The 22,466-nt window shown below is 38.2% G+C and overlaps 1 protein-coding gene across 5 annotated transcripts in view; it reads left to right on the plus strand.

Annotated features, from left to right (window-relative positions):
- The window catches only part of elfn1b (extracellular leucine-rich repeat and fibronectin type III domain containing 1b), a 183,098-nt gene that overhangs the window by 141,878 nt on the left and 18,754 nt on the right, over positions 1 to 22,466 (plus strand). The gene's annotated exons all lie outside the window — the stretch shown is intronic.

Raw genomic sequence — 22,466 nt, forward strand, 5'->3', positions numbered from 1 at the left:
TTAACCTAGACAAATGTCTTCATGCAAACTTAATGCTTGCCAAAACCATATCAATACTAATTCATTAAAATTTGTTGTGATTTGATGGTGAATATGACCCAGGAAAGACATTTCAACAAAATAGAAATCTTCTGGTCTGATTACTTTGGCAGAACAGGCTGCTCCACTCATTAGCCTCTGATTTTATAGATGCATCTCATGTTCTGTGGAGATATTAAAAGACCAGCAGGCATTTTAATGCATCCAAATGGTGCTGAATGACCCTCTTTTATATGAGCAAGTTAGGCATGTATTCAACAGCACAAAGATAATGCAGAGAATATGAGCAGCGTGGCCTAGCAAAGATAACAGCAACAGTGCAAAATGACATTGGTCAAACTAATAGAAACTGTAATCATGACACTTAGCAATGTCACTCAAGCTGCTTTGTTTTGGCTTAGTAAAAAATTGGGTACAGTTTTTGCATAAAGAGTTCCAATACATTAATATGTTGCTCTTTTATACTTATTCATTTTTTACATTTTGGCACCTATTGTCAATGATTATTAACTGATATCTAATAATGAAAAAAACAACAAAAAAGAGCACACCAGTACATATTTGTCCCAAAACAAACTTTTGAATTAAATTGTGATCTTTTAGCTATTGTCTGGCTTAAGAGGACCAACAGGCCATATTTATCCATACTCTTAGCACATTTAGGTTTAGAGGTTTTTTATTATTATGTTACTAGCATGTTTTTTCTGGCTGTAAGTAATAATGTTTTAAAGCAGCCCAGCCAAAACCCCGACTTAAACCTGAAAGACAATCTTTAGAGGGAGCTAAAGATTAGGGTGATTGCAAGGAGGTCTTCCAGTCCCACAGACTTGGAACTCAGCGCTAAAGGTTTATCATCCAAATACCAGTGGAAACATCCAAAAAGTTGGTCAGCAATCAGAACAAGTGTTTGATCGCTGTAATGACAATAAAGAATTTTTTCACTGATTCTGGAAAGGGGTTTTGCATGAGAATTTCAATAAAATGTCAACAAAAATAGATAAGTTATATTTTTCAAACTTGATACTGCTTTTTCAGTGTTTTATTAACATTTTTTTAGATACCTGTCTCATCTCCAGTCAGAAACAAACTTCTTGGTTAAATGAAAATCATTTTAAATGTAATAAATTGTTTATGACCCAACTGAACATCTGCTTTATTTAAATTGGCATGGTCTCTTGTCTTTCCCCTTTTTTGGGCTTCTGTTTCATGTCATATTTGTAAAGCAAAGCAGTTCCAAAGAACAGGAAATCAAGGGGTTATATATCAAACATTCACATAAACTCTAAAAATGTATATTGTATATGTACCATATTGTACACTAACTACAATTTACAAATGTTTTTTGTATAATGCCAAGCAGAACAGGTCCAGAAATCAATCAGTTTCAATCGACACATTTTGGCACCAGCAGCCCACTGTCAATGTGGTGAATTACAAGTACAATGGGCTCTTTCCAGAGGGTGCCTGTTTAATGAGTCTCCAAGCTACTGCTCCCAGACAACATTTCTCCTGATGTCCTCCTCATCACTGGATAAAAACCAACATATAAACGGCCTCTTCATGATTAAGCCAGATAATTGGAAGTCACTACAATTGTCTTGTGTTGCAATTGTGTCACAAATTAATGCCCAAATTCAGGGTCCAAGTATATCATCAACATTCATCTGCCATTTTAATGTCTTTTTTTATGTTGTCTTTACAATTCTTAACGTATTTTTTCAAATTTGGTTATGGAAATAAACAAAAATCTTGTGAGCTACGAGCCTGAATTAAAAGAAGATGTTGTAAAAATGCTAACGTGTCCTTTCAGACGAGTGAGGATGGCACCATAGCTGTTTTTTGTTGACCAGAAATATTTCCAAACAGCCAAATTTAACTTTCTATTAATCAAGGGATACATACAGGGGTTGGACAATGAAACTGAAACACCTGGTTTTAGACCACAATAATTTATTAGTATGGTGTAGGGCCTCCTTTTGCGGCCAATACAGCGTCAATTTGTCTTGAGAATGACATATACAAGTCCTGCACAGTGGTCAGAGGGATTTTAAGCCATTCTTCTTGCAGGATAGTGGCCAGGTCACTACGTGATACTGGTGGAGGAAAACGTTTCCTGACTCGCTCCTCCAAAACACCCCAAAGTGGCTCAATAATATTTAGATCTGGTGACTGTGCAGGCCATGGGAGATGTTCAACTTCACTTTCATGTTCATCAAACCAATGTTTCACCAGTCTTGCTGTGTGTATTGTTGCATTGTCATCCTGATACACGCCTTCAGGATACAATGTTTGAACCATTGGATCCACATGGTCCTCAATAATTTTTTGGTAGTCCTTGGACGCGCCCATCTAGCACAAATATTGGGCCAAGGGAATGCCATGATATAGCAGCCCAAACCATCACTGATCCTCCCCCATGCTTCACTCTAGGCATGCAACAGTCTGGGTGGTACGCTTCTTTGGGGCTTCTCCACACCGTAACTCTCCCGGATGTGGGGAAAACAGTAAAGGTGGACTCATCAGAGAACAATACATGTTTCACATTGTCCACAGCCCATGATTTGCGCTCCTTGCACCATTGAAACTGACGTTTGGCATTGGCATGAGTGACCAAAGGTTTGGCTATAGCAGCCCGGCCGTGTATATTGACCCTGTGGAGCTCCTGACGGACAGTTCTGGTGGAAACAGGAGAGTTGAGGTGCACATTTAATTCTGCCGTGATTTGGGCAGCCCTGGTTTTATGTTTTTTGGATACAATCCGGGTTAGCACCCGAACATCCCTTTCAGACAGCTTCCTCTTGCGTCCACAGTTAATCCTGTTGGATGTGGTTCGTCCTTCTTGGTGGTATGCTGACATTACCCTGGATACCGTGGCTCTTGATACATCACAAAGACTTGCTGTCTTCGTCACAGATGCGCCAGCAAGACATGCACCAACAATTTGTCCTCTTTTGAACTCTGGTATGTCACCCATAATGTTGTGTACATTTCAATATTTTGAGCAAAACTGTGCTCTTACCCTGCTAATTGAACCTTCACACTCTGCTCTTACTGGTGCAATGTGCAATCAATGAAGTCTGGCTACCAGGCTGGTCCAATTTAGCCATGAAACCTCCCACACTAAAATGACAGGTGTTTCAGTTTCATTGTCCAACCCCTGTATACATTTCATCCAGCTGAATGTCAGTGCTCAGGGGTAGGATGGAGACACAGATGCTGGAGAAATCTCTAGTCAAGTCAACACTGTAACGTTTTAAAACCTTGATGTACCCTGAGACTGGTAACTGGTTCCTGCCTAGCTATCACATACTCAGGCACGCATGTAGCTGAGTGTGAAAGGAGACACCTTTGTGATGAAAAAATACAAATTTACCTGAGTAAACCTGTGATTCAGAATTCTGTGACGCCCTACTGGTTCACGGTGCAACATGATCTACAAAAAATTGACTTCAAAATTATGCCACGGCTTATTCAACAGGAATCTTTGATGCTCAAAAAAGTTTCTGCATAAAAGAAAAGTGTGCCCTAAATACAAATCCAGCACATATTGTGCCTGTGATGATAAAAATCTTTTGTTTCTCTTATCTCGCTCACATCCCCTCCTCACCCCTTATTTCTTGCCTGTGACTTTCTGTGCTGGTTTCTTGGGTTTTCTTAACAGGATGTAATAATGCATAAGTCACAATATTTTAATTCTAGCCTGCTGCCTTTCTTGCTGATTTTGCTCATGCAGGAGCTTTTTGTTTGCACAGAATCATGTTTAATGTAAGAATATGTGGAAGGGCTTGAGCTGTAATGCAGGTTACACAAAGCAACAAGCTGTGAATTAAAAAAGTGTGTTTGTGTGTTTGTGTGTTGGGTAAAATGTATCTTGGTAGATCAATTGAAGTGTAGAGAAAAGATTTATTAAATCTCATGAGATTCGAGACAAACCCACACCGAGACACACGTATTTTCCCCGCTCCATGTTCAGTAAGTGCAATCACACCCCTGAAATCACAGCTTCAGTGAAGTGACCTCGGTGTGATTATAGCAGATTTGTATGGACTTAGTTGAAAGTCTGGCAAGATGAGGTGTTGACTTTGGCTTGCTTTAGGTTTCAAGTCACACAGCAGTCTTCCTGCAAACAGTCTCACAGCTAACTTTACGTGGAAGAGACAATGTTTTCGTGTTTCAACACGCTGGTACCCATAATGCCTGACTGGACAGTTCTCACTACTCTCATGGCCAATCAGGTGGCAAACACTCGTTCATTACAGCTTAAGCAGACATGCATGCCATGATGTATCAACACAGAGTCTCCACACACACAGAGTCTGACTTCACCTGGTGGTGATTTAGCAGCACATACCATCTGTCTGGAATGATTAACCTTTCCATCAATCACTGCTCTCGCCATTATCCAGACACACATCTCCGAAGCAGGCTCACTCGAGTAGGAGCCTCTGCACATTAATGCAGACATGAAATTAGAAATTTTGATTTTACCTTGAAGGGTTCATGCCAGAGGTAAGGAGATTTTCTTAAAACTTGTGTATCAATCTTTCACAAAAGGGATCCTGCAACATTGATACAGAGTAATTAGATCTGACTCTCAGGTCCAGATTCACAAAAGAATTGCACGGCTTTGGCATCTTGTAAATGGAGGAAAGCCAGAGATGGCACAGTCATCTCATTAATTTCTCTTATTCATCTTAGAATTGCACATTGCTGCCAAACGAATATTTTTTTGCTGCGCTGGCACAACTTGCCCACATTTAAATTAAGTTTATGCATGCATCCAAAAGAGGAAACCAAAAATATTTAGCAGTGAAAGGAAGGGTTAATTCTACTAATTCAGTGCTGTTTGCAAAACACAGGTAGAGTCAGATGTTAAGTGTTTCATCACATTTGGACAGAAAAACACAAAGGAAGAAGGGAACCATACATTTTTGGTCTGGTGTAGAACCTATGGGCCATTTATTAACCAACAATGGCAGGAGGCAATGAAGGCTATGATATAATGTAATTCTTACATTATATCACAGATAAAATAACTGTAAGATTCTTTTTATCTAGCGAACTACTTTTTTCTTTCAGTGTTCTGCTCTTCATAACAAAGGGGTGACATGTTTATTTCATTTACAGTTCATAGTGTTAATATTGGCTTGTATTGCTAATAACTTTTAGCATATTCCAGTGTTTTTGTGACTTCCAACTGGACTAGACTCGACTCGGATGTGACGTCATTCCCATATCAGAGCTCTGATTTCTGAGGCAAACCAAACACTGCCTGTTTATTACGTAGGTTTCTTTGAATAGATTTGGTGTGTCATCTATTTTGAATTTATTTAATATGCAATGCATTCTCTTTATTTTTCAAAGATGTATTGGAAAAAGCTAATATCATGTTTATACATGAAAACATGGAAGTACTAAATGTAAAATATAGCCATGTTTATGCATGCTATTTTTTAATAAAAGCCTAAATAATAAATACTGAATGCATTTGACTTGGCATGTATACCACACTGTTATTTTTGGCTTTCCTTATAACTGAGTTTTCTCTTTCTCTGTGCTCTCTCTATGTCTGCCATGTTTGTGGCTGAAGGTCGTATTTAAATTATGCCAGGATGGCTAAAAGTTGGAAAAATCACACAGGCCTAAGAAAATATGTTGCCTTTTGCGATCAACCTTCTGCCCAGTTTCTCTCCTCCAGCTAATAACAAACACAATAATGTTTTCAATAACTTTAAAGTCATTTGTGAGAGCAGACCACCTTCTTCCATTTTCTTCATGGTTGAACTCTGATGTTCTCGTGCTCACTCTTGGTAAACAGGGCTCTTTATGCTCACTCTGACTAGCTTGCAGCCCCGTGTGCTGCAAACTACAGTTTTCTTTGCTTTTTATCACGGCCAGCATTAATGTTTCCTGCTATTTTTGCTGCACTAGCTCCGCTGTGGGATCATACCACAAGGACTAATCTTACTGTAAAGCATTACTGAGCTTTGGGTGAACATCACCCTTCAGCAGGCTCTCTGGTTGTTCTCTTAGCGTAAACTGGAAATACTCCCTGAAGGTCCTACTCAGTCACTTCACTTTTCTCTGGTTTTCACACTGTGGGTAACTGCGCTTTCAAATCCACCAACCCAATAATACTTTTTTAATGACTAAAGTAGAAATTGTGTGAAACTATGTAATATTTATTTCAGGTTATGTAACAACTGAAAGAAATTCACCCACTCATTCACACCTTAAGTGAGCGCACCACTTTTTCACTCGGAGACAGGTTAAGATTAATAAAAGCTCCTGAAGGTCTTTGTGTACATACCATATGTTTACTGTTTGCACACTTTCTGCTGACACACTACAACTACAGAGGAATCCTAATGCTTTAACCCAAGCCTAATAATTGTGTGTGTGTGTGTGTGTGTGTGTGTGTGAGAGAGAGAGAACATGTGATCCATCGTCCTGTTGTGTCATTGAGACTATAGGTGCCCTGCAGCTACTGTAAAGGGGATTATTTTCAGCTGTACTTTCACAAAAAAAAACACAACACTATTAGATCTGCAAGGAATATGCACCACTACTTAAATCAATAAAGGCTGCTTATGAAGAATGCTGCCAGAATTTATTTAATCTGAGAGTTTAGGGATGTTTGACCAAACTGTAAAAGAGACCCTCAGCAGGATTTAAAGTAAAACCACAAACATTTTGTCAAACTAAATGACAAAAAAAAGTGTTTCATCACATTTGGAAGGAAAAAAAAAAAGCATTAGAGAAGAACCGAAGCCAAATAAGACTGGATCTGTGGATCTGTCAATATTTAATGTTTTGTTTGGGTATTAGCAGAAAACCTGTAATACATATCTGTGCATTACCGTTTATCCAGTTCAGTGCAGAGCTGCAAATAGATTTCTCCGACATAGCTGAGATTTAAAGGCTCGGATTCTCATATTCAAAGTGCTGGCATGATTAAGATCTCTAAAAGCAGCTCATACTGTTGATACACAAAGTCTATACTGTTGATACTGAGGATATACAAAGATTCAAGAGATATAATGGGGTGTAAGTAAACCTGTAGGTATAACAAACTCTGGTTTTGGTGCACTGTGATGACTCCTGATGCTTTCTTTTATACCTACAGGTGTAAAAAGATCTAGATCTAGTGGCACCAGATCTTATGATAATAAAACACCACAGGAATTTTCATTAAAGTGAAGTCTGTCTTGTGAAGCACTGTCCAGTGGTTCTCATCACGTGACTTTATCTGCAGAACTACACATACTCGTTCATCACAGTGAAGTAGAACATCATCAAAAAGATATACAGTATAGTTCAGTATCACAATTCAAAAAAGTTGTTTCAAAGAACCTGGCTGTTCAGAAAGCTATACGCAAGCATAAAGTTTAATGGAAAGAAAACGTGGCAGAGAAAGGTGGACAAGCATCAGAGAACATCATCTTGACCACTCACACTTTTTACTGGGATTTTGAAGGATCTTATGATTTAAGTCAATTTTGCTATAAACAATACATAGCATCTTAGAAGTGTTTCATCTTAAGCCTTTTCCTCACAATGCACAATCTCAAATTATTTAGTAACAAGGCTATATTCTTGGTCAACTAGATTTATGTTAAGGTCTTCCATTTTTTCTCTTTATTTATCCCAAGTTCAGGACTTTGTTCTGGACATTCGGCCTTTTGATCATTTCATACTGTTGTAGACTCCATCGCTAGAGGAAGATTTCACATCCAGTCTGACAACCAAAAGACCTCTGTAATCTGCAAACTACTCATAGTCTGCTTTAATGCATAATATCTCCACAGAGTGAGTTTTGTTTAGTCTCATTAAGTCAATTAGCCCAATAAGGGATCAGAAAAAATAAAATGGAAAATAGGTGTAATAAAAAGGTTTATACCTGATAAAACTGTGTGTTTATTGGTGCAAAACGTAAATAGGAAAGGATGAAAGGGCAATGCCTGGCAATGAAATGGGGATACACATCAGTGATGGAGTGAACTAACCCAGGCCAGTTAGATTGCCGAGTCATTTTTCTGGTTACCAGCTCCTAGGTTAGAAGGACACAATCAACAGATTAAACATGTGATAAATCATCAAAGGTGCCCATTTGTTTCTGCTTAAGTGTCATCAAAAACAAGCCATTTGGATCTTTCTATGAGGAATTGACTGACAGATAAAATGCTCTGCTGCTTTAGCTCCAATAGATGACACAAATCTCAGTTAAGATCTGCCACTCAGAAACCAGCTGTAAAGATTTTTATTTTCTCTTTTTACCGAACGTCTGATGGAGCCTGGAGAACAGTGTGGATCAAATGTAATCCCTGTGGGGTTGCTGCATTGTGTTTCACAATAGGAGATATAAATAATAGGAGAAAAAGAACAAAGTTTGCACCTTGTTGCCATCATTTATCTCATTTAACTCCAAGACAGAAGCAAGCATAGTGGCTTCTGTCCCTGATGCATTTCACAGACAACAAACAACAAATACATATTGCAGCCATAACTGATTTTTTTTTATTTGTGTTGGTGCTTAGCAGACTTCCTGATCGTGCTTTGGTCATATTTTACAGTTGGCTGCATGCAGGAAGACAGGAAGGAAATGAACAGCTTGAGGTGTCTAAGTGATGCTTCTTCAGTTGCTGTGAGCCATGTGTGATTGTTCCAGTGCCCAAGTGTTTGTCTCTCTCGCCATAGAAATGGAGAGAGGGAGATGAGAAAGGTGCTTTTCTCTGAGTTATGGTACGTAGCCTCTGCAATTTGTCGGGTAAAGTTCTGCAGCCAAACTCTACAAAAAGTTTTTAGACAGACCCATAACACGGTCTAGCTAACAGAGCACATAGGCTCTGCTTTCTCCCCAGTCAGTGGAGACGTCACAGATTTTACTGGAAGCTCTGACAACAGATTCCTACAACAGAGCTGCTGGTTTGATATGACCTTTTCTCAAATTGGCTGGATTTTACAGGGACTGTTTTATGAGAAAATTGGCGATGCTTCTGAAATGATGTGGAAAGAAACACAATGAGGGAACGTTGGTCAGATTAAAACGACATACAAAATGGTTTATTGGTTCGCTCTGAGATACACTACATTATGTTGGTTTTTAAATTTAATTTTACAGTTAATGTAACTGTTTAAATGAGTCCAATAATAAAACACGGTATAAAGACTAAAAGGTTTCATGAGATGTGGATTATGAGTCAGTTTGCAATCCCAATGTCATTTTGTGTCTTCCTACTTCCATTTTCTACCAATAAACAAAACATTTTATATCTATATGGTAAAACATCCATTTATTTCTCTTTTTAGTGAAGTGTTTTCATGAATTATGCAGATAAAATGCCGTAAAATCCTTTTACTTTAGTTTTTATTACTCTCAAATTTCCTTTTACTTTGGTTCTGATAACCTGGGGCAGTTGACTCAAAAAATATTATGATATCTGATCAAAAAATGCTCTGAGGGACTTCCTGCTGGTGGATATTATTACTTGGGGTCACAAAATGTTTTCTGTATTGTACATTGCTGTGTGTTGTTTTTCAGTTGCTCTTCTTGTGAAGCACTTTGTGAAATCTGTCTGTAAAAAACATGCTATAAAAAAAAAAAAACTATTATCTAGTAATCTACTTAGATTATAGAAAACCTTCCTTGAATGTTAAAATGACCACAACCTAATTTGGTAGTTTGTTTCTTTCTAGTTGAAAATCACTTTTTTGTTTTTTATTAAATAATCTCCTACAATGTTAATATTGGTAAAAAAGTCAACTTTTTGAGTTTGATAGTTATTTTTTTGAAAACTTTAAAAAATATTTGCAATGCAAACATAAGTTGATTAGCATTTTTGCACATTACAGAAGCAGAACTCACAACTTCTACAGGTTCACTGACTGTACAACATACAGGGTGACATCTTTTGAATTGTATATTTGTATCAATAATGTTTTGAATAAAATGTCTTAAACAAGGCTGGAGAGGGAAAAGACAGGAGAGATACACCAAAACATCCCTCTCCAGTTCATTCTGGGAATCAAAAGGTGTTACCACGCCAAAAGGGATAGGTATTGCCTGCAGCCAGTCTTGTGTCTAAACCGTCCTCCCAGAGCAGAACCTCCAGAGTCCATCTGATCTGAGAAACATGTTGCTCAGCACGATCTTTTGAAGGTGATGACATATTGAGTATTGTGCACAACAACTTTGCTTCAATTGAAATCACTGAATGGATTTGAAAAGCCTGAATGAAGATTGCGAAGTAAAGTTCAGTGCCATGTCTCACTCATTACTCAGGTGAAAGCAGCGAGTTATAAACCATGCCTTTCTGGGTCTGCAATCTCAGATCGTGCTGTTAAAGCATACAGGACCTGTGATCTTGGCAGATCAAAATGTATCATGTGAAAGGCCAAAGTGATCAATAATGGGGGGTTGATAGTTGTGAATTTATTGCAAAAGTATTTCGGGGCTTAAGGCTGTGTGCAGCCACCAGACACAGGAAGCTCTTTTTAGCTGCTTTTATCTGGGATCTCGTTCTTTCCTTCATGATCCGCATCTCAGGAGTACAGATGAGAGTCGGCAGAATGGCAAATGAAGAGCTTTGCTTTTTGGCTCAGCTCCACATTACTGCTGATGAGAATCTCAACCCATCAATCTATCTCACTGGTAAACTCACTGGTAAACAAGGCACCCAGAAAGCTGAACTCATCTTTATGAGGCAGAGACTGGCGCCAGACCTGGAAAGAGCAGTAAACCATTTTCTGGTTGAGAACCACGGCTCCAGAGCAGACTCTCCTTCCTGAGAATCACCAACCCAATGCGGTGGAGGGCTTTGGGCCCACCTCTGAACCTGGGGGGTATGTTGTCCAAGGCACTGGCTCCTTTTAGGGCCTCCCAGGACATATTGTCTTTAGGGATAGGGTCTGACAAATGCCAGTTTTTTTTTTTTTTTTGTACAAACATGAACCCCCCTCCCCCGAATCAGTCAGTGAATGTTGCAGCTGTTGCTAGTCTAACTTTAACACAATTTTCAGCAAAACAGGTAATTCCAAGCGTCTCAAAGCCAGCATTCAAATCTGAAAAACTGATTTTCAGTGGAGTCCACCGTTTAATAGTACCCCCAGAGAAACGGGTCACAATGACCACTGCAGCACAAATGTTACGCTCATGCTGGACAGACACATAATAGCAACGTTCTGTGGTGCTTGTGTTTCTGTGTCTCGCTCGGTGAGGTAGGTGAAGCTACACCTATTTAAAACAGACGGTGTTACTGGGTGGATATCAGAGTCCATTAGCTTTGCATGTGTACAATGTGGGAGCCTGACAAATCCTTTTACATCAGGGACACTGCATGTGTGTGTGTGTGTGTGTGTGTGCTCATTTGTCTGGGATCACACATAGCTTTCAGAAATGTTTATCTTTAACATTAGTGTGTATCCGAGTGTGTGTATTTCGGAGTGTGAAATCCTATCATGAGTGCTAAAACCCTCTTTGGCCTACTGCCTGCATGCATGCACGCACACACACACATGCATGCACACGCATGCACACACGCACATGCACACACAAACATAGTTATTACACCTGTGTATGTATTAGTTTTTCCAGTGTGGGCATTTGTATGCATGTTTGTGACTCTGTTTAGACGTGCAGCAGCTTTTGGATGGGAGTAATGTTAGGTGACATTAATTTTCTAATGTACATTTCACACCAAGTTCTGGAGTCTGTGTCACACTTTGCATGGGATCTTATCAAAATCCTAAAGGTGGTTTGAACAACATATTTGCAAATGTTTCTATTGCATAATTCAATTAGATTTAGAGAAAATAATAAAGAAATATTGAAACCCTGTTTTTAACTTCTGTGCTACAATATGGTTGACAGACTCTCCATAAGCCTGAAAACACAAAATGATACAAACAATAATGCCAGTTTATGGATCGAAAGGAAGCTATAGGCACTTGGCCAGAAAAGCATTAATAAGATGTCCTTATTATCCTCAGGGATAACATTGTTCCTTTTTGTTGAATGGGTTCAAGGTTTAGTGCAGGCATTTCAGGTTATTAAAGTACAAACAACTTTGTAAAGCTTTTGTTTTGCTCAGTAGTTTCTGCATTACTAGGAACAGTTTTTTAAGGTTTAACGGTTTAAAAAAACTAGAATTTCAAAACTGTGAAAAACTTTGTCACACAAACCCTGCGTTTTAAAGTCATTTAATGAGAAATACATTTTGCATTCTTGAAATATCAACACCTGTACACACAACCAGTTTTTACTGTTATAGCATTGAGCAGATAATTTATCCCAAATTGTCAGGAAGAAACCTGAGTAGAAACGAGACTCAGAACAAGTCAAATGATGACCTGTAACAATGCACCCACAGGTGGTAAAGTCCAGAGGCTCTGAGAATTTTTATGCACAGATTTTCAACTATCTCACAGGAAATTGAGTCTCGTTTTAACAACGCTCGGTCTAAAAAGCTGTCATGAGGTGGTTGACAAGAACTATTCAAGCTTAAAATATCTATTAAGTTCTCTGCCTTCAAACTGATTTGGTATCAAAGATATATTTTCAAAAGAACACAAGAAAAGATTGGATGGTCAAGAGAAATGGTTCCATTTTCTATGGGATTGGGACCAGGGCTTTGTGATGGCCACTCCAAAACGTTGACTTTTTTGTCCTTAAGCCACTCTGTTTTCAGGCTTGCAAGCTTCTCCTTTTTGTCCTACAAAGGCTACAAATGTCATTATAATTTTTTGTTTTCACCAAACCACAAGACGTGTCTCAAAAAATGAAGGTCGCTGTCCCTGAGTGCATTTGCAAACTGTGATTTGGCTCTTTTAACTGCTTTGAGAGTCATGTCCTCTTCCTCTCTGAGTGGCCTTTTAGCCTATGTCAGTACAGTACTGGTTTTACTGTGGACAATCACACTCTCTTACCAGCTTTAAGCCAGCATCCTCACAGTCATTCGCTTTTGTTCTGTGAATAAGACGCCCATTTTTATACCGAAAGAGGAACTAATCTCTGATTTTACTTTGATTTAATGCAAGATAGTGAAAAACAAAGGTTATGTGTCGTTTTATACAGTGTAGGCGAAGGTTTTTCCTTATACTGACAGATGCTAGTTATTTTTTATTTTATTTAACCAGGATAAAGTCCCACTGAGATTAAAAACCTATTTTTAAAGGGAGTATACTAGTGGCTACATTAAAATGAATTGAGCAAAACTATTCATTTATAGGAGCATTATTACTTTTTCTCATCAAACATTACATTGGACTCGACTGCAATCGGTTTCTAGTGCTTTTAAAAATGGTATTTGGTCACTTTTATGTTGTGAGCAAATACCATTTTATACACGTTTTATTTGTGTAGTGGCATACTCAGCATTCCATACTTACTGTGACATTTCAGGGTTATTGCAGTTTTTTTTTCTCAGCCTGTTTGTCAGTGATATCATTATAGTCAGTGATATACTGCATATTTCTGCTCGGGTTTGTGCTCTTATTTTCTTAACCGCCTTTTCATGTAGCTCGATCTTTCCATCTATTTTTCTTCACCTCCTTAAATACAAAACATGTTACGTAAGTATACAATGGCTAGCTCAGAGGTTTATCCATGGCATCTCATATGTCCTCTTCTGTCTGCAGGGAAGTGACAAATGTAGCACCGCAGGGTTGATTTGAGGAGATTTTTATCAGGGCTGCCTTTTGTTTTGGCATAACTCCTACACCAGGACAGAGGACAGAATACTGAGACAAATAAGATAAATACATTATTCCAGGATGAGAAAAGTACAGGAGGTTGAAGAGTGGCATTTCCTGCCCTATTCTGTCCCTTTAAAGCACAGCCTGGAGAGGAGGCAGTAGAATATATTTTTATGATAGAAATGTCGGTCACAGTCTCTGCTTCCGTGTCTCTTATAGAAACGTCCATCACAGCAAGTACAGATGTACTCACACTCCCCCAGCCCGCCTTTTTATTGCTATCTTCAACTTCCCCTCCCAACCTGGTCATTAAACAGCCGCCAGCGTTCAAGGAAAAAAAAATTAAAGGGGAACAGAAAGATGTAGGCTTTCGTTTCCCCTTCAAGATCTGTGATGTTATGTGATGTTGAAGGCTTATTTCTGCAGGGTCAATCAGTCTGGATGGACGGTAAGAAATGGGTGACATTGAGAGTCACAACAAGTTTTTAGTTGCAATGTGACAAAGTGTGAACTCACTAAAGGAACATGAAGGCTTTAATGTCAGCTGTTTTCTTATCATTTACTTCCCCTTTTCCTCACTCTTTCTCATTGAGCTCTTTACTTGGTCCCACCTTGTTAACTAATCTAATCCAGATGACTCACCTCTATTGATTGGACCCATCTCATGTGTCATTTGTGTCTTGTAAGGTGTGTCTGTGTGTGTGAGTATAAATACACAATGGGGTGACACTATTGTGCTACCTATTGCAGAGTGCTTAAGAAGGTTTGATGCGAGCCCAAAAACAATTACATTTTCCCACTGTGGGAGATTTTAATGTCCTGAAGAATCAAGAATTTGCCTAAAAAAACAGGAAAGGAAATTATGTCTTATCCCTTCAAAGGAACATGAAAAAGCTGCATCAATTGGGATTTTAGGCCCAAACTGTTCTGAGGGCTCTCAGGGAGTTTAAAAACCTGTTTGCTCCAGTACATACTATTTTAGACATAAGAGAGAATATCCCTTTCCTTTTTTTTGCAATCCCAGGAAGCTCCAAAACTTAAATTTATTCAAAGCACTTGCAACTCTTGTTGTTTTGTCTGATAGTTTTGAACAGTGCGAAGAAAACAGCCTTATCTATTTTCAACACTTTCACCAAAAAGGAAATTCAGAAGATAAACCTTAGCACATCTCCCAAAAAAATATGTATATGTATACAAGCATCCACGATTTTGTGTTACGTATTTACATTAGTTATTTAAATGCTTTCATATTCGTTCAGCATTAAGTAGCGGCCTTGGTGGCTTTTTTAGGGTGGCTATATTGTATAAAAGAGATTTGCAGTTAAAGGGAAGAATCAAATTATTTTTCTTTTATGCAAAGTTTGTGGTAAATATCTTCAAAATTACATTTATTCAGGCTAGTATTTCTTCACAGAGAATACAGAATATATTTCTTATAGAAATCAGAAAATGCGGCATATATTTGTCTTCATCCCCACTAGCTTAATACTATTTTGGGGTATGTCTCTACCAGCTTTACCCATCTAGAAACTGGTATTTGTCCCCACTCTTCTTTACTGAATAGTTCAATCTCAGTCATAGTGGCTGGACAGCTTCTGTAAAGTAATTCTCCAATCGTGCCACAGATTCTCCGCTGGATTTAGATTTGGACTTTGACTGAGCCATTCGAACACATCAGTATGTTTTGATTGTTATATTTAAGCCTGGGTTGTCTGCTTAGGGTAATTTTCCCGCTGGAAGATGAACGTCCACCACAGTCTCAAGTCTTTTGCAACCACTAAGAGGTTTTCTTTTAGGATTGCTCCCTATTCCAATGAAAATGGACCAGTTTTATAGTCCCTGCTAAAAAGAATTACTTCTCTACAGCATGATGCTGCTGCCACCATGTTTCACTGTGGGGATTGTGCATTCAGGGTGATGTGTGAGTTTTCTGCCACACCTCACTTTTTAAATGTAGTCCAAACAGTTTTACTTTGGTCTCATCTGATCAAAGCTTTTGCTTTGTCCTACATGGATTGTGGCAAACTCCAGATGGAACTTCTTTCAACAATTTGCTTCTTCTTGCCACAAACTAACATTCATACTGCGAAATCATTTGGACCAGGAGTTGGATTCTATTCACTAGGTCAGTGACTTTTAAAATCTATTGGTTGCAATGGATTTTATTTGTGTGTCATAGCTTTAGGTAAATGTCTGACCCACATGCAAAACCTCACTCAGGAGCAAAATAGTTCTTTAGAAAAAAGGTTTATTTTCACAGCACAAGCTAAGTTCAGGTCTTTCTCAGGTCAGTCAACCATGGGAGGGCACAAAGGCTTCTTGGCTTCTCTGGGGAGAGAGAGAGAAGTTACTCCGGGAAGGTCTTTTTAGAAACTGTGTAAAAAGCCTCTTGCTTACTGGGTTCCAGGCAGGTAGACAGTTCACGGAGGTTACAGTGGAGGTTGAGAATCTGGGAGTCCAGGGGTCTTAGGGAGCCAAACCAGACAGCCAAAAACGAAGGAGATCCAAGGTCAAACAGTAGGCATGAAATCCAGGTTAGAACACGGTTCCGGATAAGTGGATACGCCCACACCTCACAGGTACTAAAAGGAAGCTGGATAAAGCGGAAGACGCCGAGTACGAGCAGAAATAAGAAAAATTCCAGTTTTGCTACCACTGTAATCCAACAAATGCAGAGGTAATTTTGTGCTTGTTTACAGGTCTACAGGGAATTGTACATGTGTTGTTGTTTCTGATTAAGCCAACCCTAGTTTTTTGTCAAAACCAATGAAACTGTAGTCATTTCTGGTTGAAATGATTAATTCTAGTTCATCTGTAAGATGCCCTCCTAAGAGGCCCCTGTTGCTCAGATTGGTTTGCTGTTTGATGAGCAGAAAGAAAGGCAGAACGCATTGCATTCTTTGTTTGAGATGTGTCAAACCAGCCACTAAGCAGACATTATGCAAATGTGTTTCATGCTGAAGGAGAAAAAGCTTGGACTTCAAACAAGGTGTTTCAAGCAGCTTAGAAAAGTGGGTTTTGTGAAGGAAAATGACTCCTCTAACTGTAGACTTGGGGTTTGTAACTTTTTAGACTTCTGTACAAAAACACACAGACCACCAAAGCAGAACATCTTTCATTTTCTTTTAAAATTGCAGAAATGGCTCAATTTAAATGTATGCCATTTAACCAGGAAGACTGTAAAAGCCGTCTGGGACAGTGTAAGCCTGAGTATTAAGCACAACCCAGTGCTTTCTCACTTGACCTCTGCTTGAATAAAATATCTGGCTGAAAGGTTAAGCTGGTAAAGGCAGTAATACAGTTTTGATGACGCTTTGCTTACCGTTTGAGACAGGGAAATAACTGTCACAACACACAGTCTCCTTGTTCCTGTGTCATTTCCTTTATTGTTTGTTGCGCACTTTATACTGTCTCTGCTTGTCACAAACAGTCCATCACCGTTCACTTAGAAGTGCTAGGTGGTTTTTGATATCTGGGATATAAACACTGAGGCTTTTTCATGCTGTGAAGAAAGAATATGAACCAGTCCTCAAGAGCACATAGTCTAGTTTTAAAGACAGAATCTGGAACAGAGAAAAGGGAGAAGGTTTTAAGATGCGGAAACCCTTGAACAAGGGCTACTTTTATTTGTGTCTGTTCAAAAATGTGTCTAGTCATTCATTAATTTAATAAAAAATTAACATTTTAATATCTACTTTTTGCTATCTGCTATGTTATTTTTGACCAAAAGTGTTCAAATTTGTCTTTATTATAAACCAGGGAAAAGAGTAACAGCCTTCTTTTAGACAGCTGGGTGGCAGTGTGCAGCAATACATCTTTAAGAATAGTTGCAGACCATTTACATGCCTTTATGGAATCAGTTATGCCTGATAGCTGTGGCCTCTTTCAGAAGGATACGGTGCCCTTCCACAAAATAGAAATTACTCAGAAATGGTAGAGTTTTGCAAGAATTGCTCTGTTTGTTTTTATGATATGTGGTACCAAAGGAAACCCGGGCAGGTTTGATTTTGGCTTCTGTTGATCTTAAACGGTGGTGTTTTTATGCAGTATTGAACATTTGTGTGGAGAGCAAGTAAGGCTGCCTAAGGCTAAAGTTTTAGAGCGGTTGTCCAATAATCTGAAGGCCAGCAGTTCAAATTTCTGGCCTCTCATTATGTGGGCCTGTGGAAAACCTCAGGCCACCTTTGAATAAAAGCCTTTGCAGAACCAAAAAAAGCACACTGTATTCTGGTGTCACTGCATCAAATAGAGTCAGACAAATAACTTCATCATCTTAAAAATGCATTCTGCACAGGAACTTCCTAAGTGCTAAAACACTATGGATATAATGTAAATGCAAACCCACACAGGCACTATACTTAGCCATCTGTCATCTCCCTTCACCTCCGTCATCATTTTTCTCTTGATGTCTTTTAGCTACGTTGGTGCTGCTGCTTTGCACATTGGTTCTGAATAGTAATGAGAGCACTTGCTTGAGTGTGTGACGCCCCTCTACACACTGAAATGAAGAGCTGCATGCTGTGCCTCTTTGCTTGTGTTTATGTGCATAGCTGTGTGGCTGTGTGTATATGTATGAGTGTGTGTCTGTTATTAATGTGTTCATATTTCTGCCTCAGTCACAACCTGCCCAGGAGGAAACCCATCTTCAAATGCTCCTCATCAGTCATACAGAAGAAAGGAAAGGGGCAATGTGTTGTATGATGTGTTTGTGTGTTTGTATTTGTATTTATTACAGTACATTAAAAAGAAAATATAATTTTTTCTGTTTAATATGTTAATTTTATTGTATCTGTTTGGATTTCGCTCTACGGCATTTAGCATTTGCAATAAATATCTCAGCAGCAAGATACCAACAACATTTCATGACCATGACCATCTAATTTGGTAACATAATAGGGAAGTTATTAAAATAAATTGAAATTTCCGTCCATCCTTGAGTCATGCTGACCTGTTAACATTATATTTATTGGAACTCATCAGATTTAGCGGCATCACATCCTAGCTGTTTTTCAGTATTCAGACATGGACACTTACAATAAAAACAAAGTGTCTTAAATTGATATTTTCTCCTGTCTCTATCATTCCTGTTTCCTATTCGATTGTTTAATGTCCATTCATTAAACACACTTAACTTAGGATGCCCCAATTACTTCCCAGGCGTCTGATCACGTGATTAGTATCAGGGCCCCTGATTTAGCTCAACTCCTGATATTTGTGTTGCAGTCTGTGAATTTTTGTCAGCCCAATCCCAAGGAAGTTGTGTGGCCGCTGTTGCTGGCGTACTGCAAAATATGTGTGGGTCTAAACGTAAGGGAATGAGAAAGATTTTGTGAAACATCAAGCCCTGTCATGTGTTCCAAGCATATGTGCCTCTGATGTGCTCCTGTTTTAAATAATGCATATATATTGCGACCAAGGGTGTGGAATTTACAGTGTTCAGTTGCATAAGGATGGGGTACCTTACTTGGGTAATGAAGTCACCATTCGCCAAATTATTTTAATAGCATTGTAAGTCATCAGTTCTGCTTTCAATTTCAAGCATTTGCCAAGATGAGCAAACTGTCATCATTACAGAGAGCATAGCTTAGTGTAGGATTAAGTAATTCAGTTTTTTTGACAAAAAATGTGGAGTACGCCTACTTATCTGGCAATCAAGCTGTATAGGCTACAGTGTAAAATGCGTTGTAAGCCAATGTTGGAGTGTTATTTTCCAGTCTCGTCATGTCTTCATGCACCACTGAAGTGAAATAGGTATGCTGGGATATTTTCTTAGAAATTAGGCCTTCAAAATAAAAACATAAACATTCCTCTTGGGTATTAATGTTAACCAGATGTCTTCTTAAATGTATGAAGTTTAAAACAAAGTGAAAAAATTTACAGCTGTTTGACAGAAGCAGAAGGAACATGTTTATCACCCAAAACAAGATGCAGCATCTTTGTTGTACTTTTAAAAGTCTTTGTTGTGCCTTATAATTCCCTTCTCAGAGGTCTCTAAGTACCACTGTACAGCAAATCTTTTTCTTTTATTACTTGATAATCCAGTGACATAAACACCAGGTAGGGGAGCTGAATTTTGAATTTATTCTTTTGTTGTTGAAAAAGCTTATAATTTTATTATAAAAAGTAGTAAAAAGAGTATTAGGAGGAATAGGTAAAAATGCATAACAACATTGGAATTTGGTAAAGCAAATCACACTCCAGGACAAAGGCTAAGAACCCTGCACGAAATGTTGCACACTGCTTTTATAAAACAATTTATTTATATTTTGTTTATTTATCCAAAAATACAAACTATACAGCCAATTGTACAGCATGACATCATAGCAATCCTCCTTTCTGAATAGCTAGGTTAGAGTTACATTGAGTCTCTCAACCTATGATGGTTTGTACCTTATAAATTTTTGAGCATGACATGACAGGGAAGTAAGCCGGGCATGATGCCGAGTGCTGGAATATTCCACAGGGCTGCTCTCCACAGCCGAGATGGCTCCCTGTATGAGTATGCATTGTGAGCGGGAGCGTGGCAGGGAACCCGATGAATGATGCAAAATGGAAAAGAGGCCGACAGCTTCCCAACAATTCCTTCTGTGTGTATCATGTTAGCTGTTACATGTGTATTTACAACAAAAGGAGGGCAAGTGCTAGTGTATCTCCCTTGGCTGGCCTGCACTCCTGCTCCTTCATCTGGTCCTGCAGCTGACATCACTTACCGCGGTGCAAAGAGGGGTCAGGCAGGAATTAGCCATCTCTGCATCTCACTTTACTATGACTGCTGGGTGTCCCCTCTAGCTCTGCATCTTTCCTGCACCCCGTGATTTGTATTCTCAACAGTTTGTTTACCTAAACTTAACCCTTTGTCAGCAGAAAGGCAGTTTCCTGTGCCACTGTGAATCTGCCGGTTGTGTGTATGAAGCTGCCAGCAGTTCCTATACTTCGCCTGGTTGCCCGAGCACGGAGTTTGTCTGATGCTTTATGAGAGGAAGTCTCACCATCAATTATAGATTGTGATGACCGGGTGGGAAAGCTCTTCATGCTCACACACACCCACAAACACTCGCATATGTCATTGTTCATCTGTTGTGTTCACGTAACTGAAAGTAAACTTTGCAAGCTTTATTTTATTTGGTCAGGAGTGAGAGACGAATGTGACTTTGACATTTACTATAAATCAAGTTTGAAAATGTCATTTTTCACAGCAGCATACTGTGCACTTCAATACATGTGTGTTGAAAACCAGGAACTGCTTGTTCTCAATGCTTTTCCAAAGCCAGAGAACACTGCAGATGTGATGCATTCACTGGCTTTTAGACAAAACAATTATAGATTTATGAATAACAGGGTATAAATACAAAACCAAATCATCTTTAAAAGAGAAACATGTGGATGGTTCTAATCCTCCCTATATGAGATAAATGTGAATTTAATGGTTGTATAATAACTGACTAAACTATTTTTTTCTTTAAATTAGATCTTTTTTTAAATTGTAGTCCTTTTTTCCATCACCATGGAACAATGCACAAATCCATATCAAGCAAATTACCTAACAGGCAATTTAATTCCATTTTAATTAACAGTTTTCATCAAAATTCAGGGATCTAATTAGGAAATACAAAACAAAACCTTTGAAAATGTAACTTATACAGAAGTTGAAGTCTTAGATGTAGTTATTGAAGTGAAATCTGAGCAGCAAAGGTTTTGAGTCAAAACTTAAAGACATTCAGTGTTGCATTAAAAATAATTTAAATTAGAAATTTCAGTGAATCATTTTAGAAGCCTAGTAAGGTGGTTTGCAACCGGTTGTTCTTTAGCTATGCTACAGTGGTTCTTAAGAAAGTTTGACCAAATAAAATATACAAATATACTATGCGATTAAATGTAAATGCTTCTTGTTTTATCAGTTTTTCATCTGTTATGCTATATCTGCATAGATTTTCCACAGTTGGAGACAGTAAGGGTAAAGAGGATATATTTTCTTTGTTGAGCTATTCAGATTTATTGATTTCTATATGTATATTATTTTTATTTAGTTTTATATTATTTTAACTTACCTTTTCCCATAGGTTCAAGCAGGTTTCAAGACAAATTTAACCTAAGAGGAATGAGGGTATCATGGCTGAAAAGAAGGTATCTCTGCAAATTAGTTGTAAGCAGATCTTTATATCAAAAGCTGAAATATCTACAGAGTTTCAAAGGAGCTGAAAGAAACTTAATTTGTCTCTCATCAAAATACAAAAAAGGTACTATTTGACAAAAACAATCATGAAAAGTATGATTTATTTTAAAAAAATGGTAAAAGATGTGAAAACAGTAATATCGTTTGGTATTAGCCCAGTGTCTCGTGACCTGATCTCTCATGATAGAAAGTTAACTGTCAAACAGAACAATGTGTTCAATTGTGCTGTTTATATTCGAGTTTAAAGCGTCTCCCATTCATTTTTAAATGTAAAATATGCTTTCTTTTAAAAAGAAGACCACTTAAAAATGTGTGAAAGTTGTAGCACAACTTTCCTTTGAATGTTCCAACTATGGAGTTACTGAAATAGCACAATGTAACAGGGTGTCAATAGTGTGAATCCTCTGTAGGATCCACAAAAACTATACTTTAATACAACATTTTAAGATAAATATATGTATTTAAATATGGTAAAACATCATTGCTGGAACTAAGAAATCCATGATTGATCACAGTACAAATGTTTTTGTAAGTTTGTTTAGCACTTACTGACTATCTTTAC

Source organism: Girardinichthys multiradiatus, chromosome 5 (assembly GCF_021462225.1).
Source record: "Girardinichthys multiradiatus isolate DD_20200921_A chromosome 5, DD_fGirMul_XY1, whole genome shotgun sequence".
In the NCBI taxonomy this organism is placed as follows: domain Eukaryota; kingdom Metazoa; phylum Chordata; class Actinopteri; order Cyprinodontiformes; family Goodeidae; genus Girardinichthys; species Girardinichthys multiradiatus.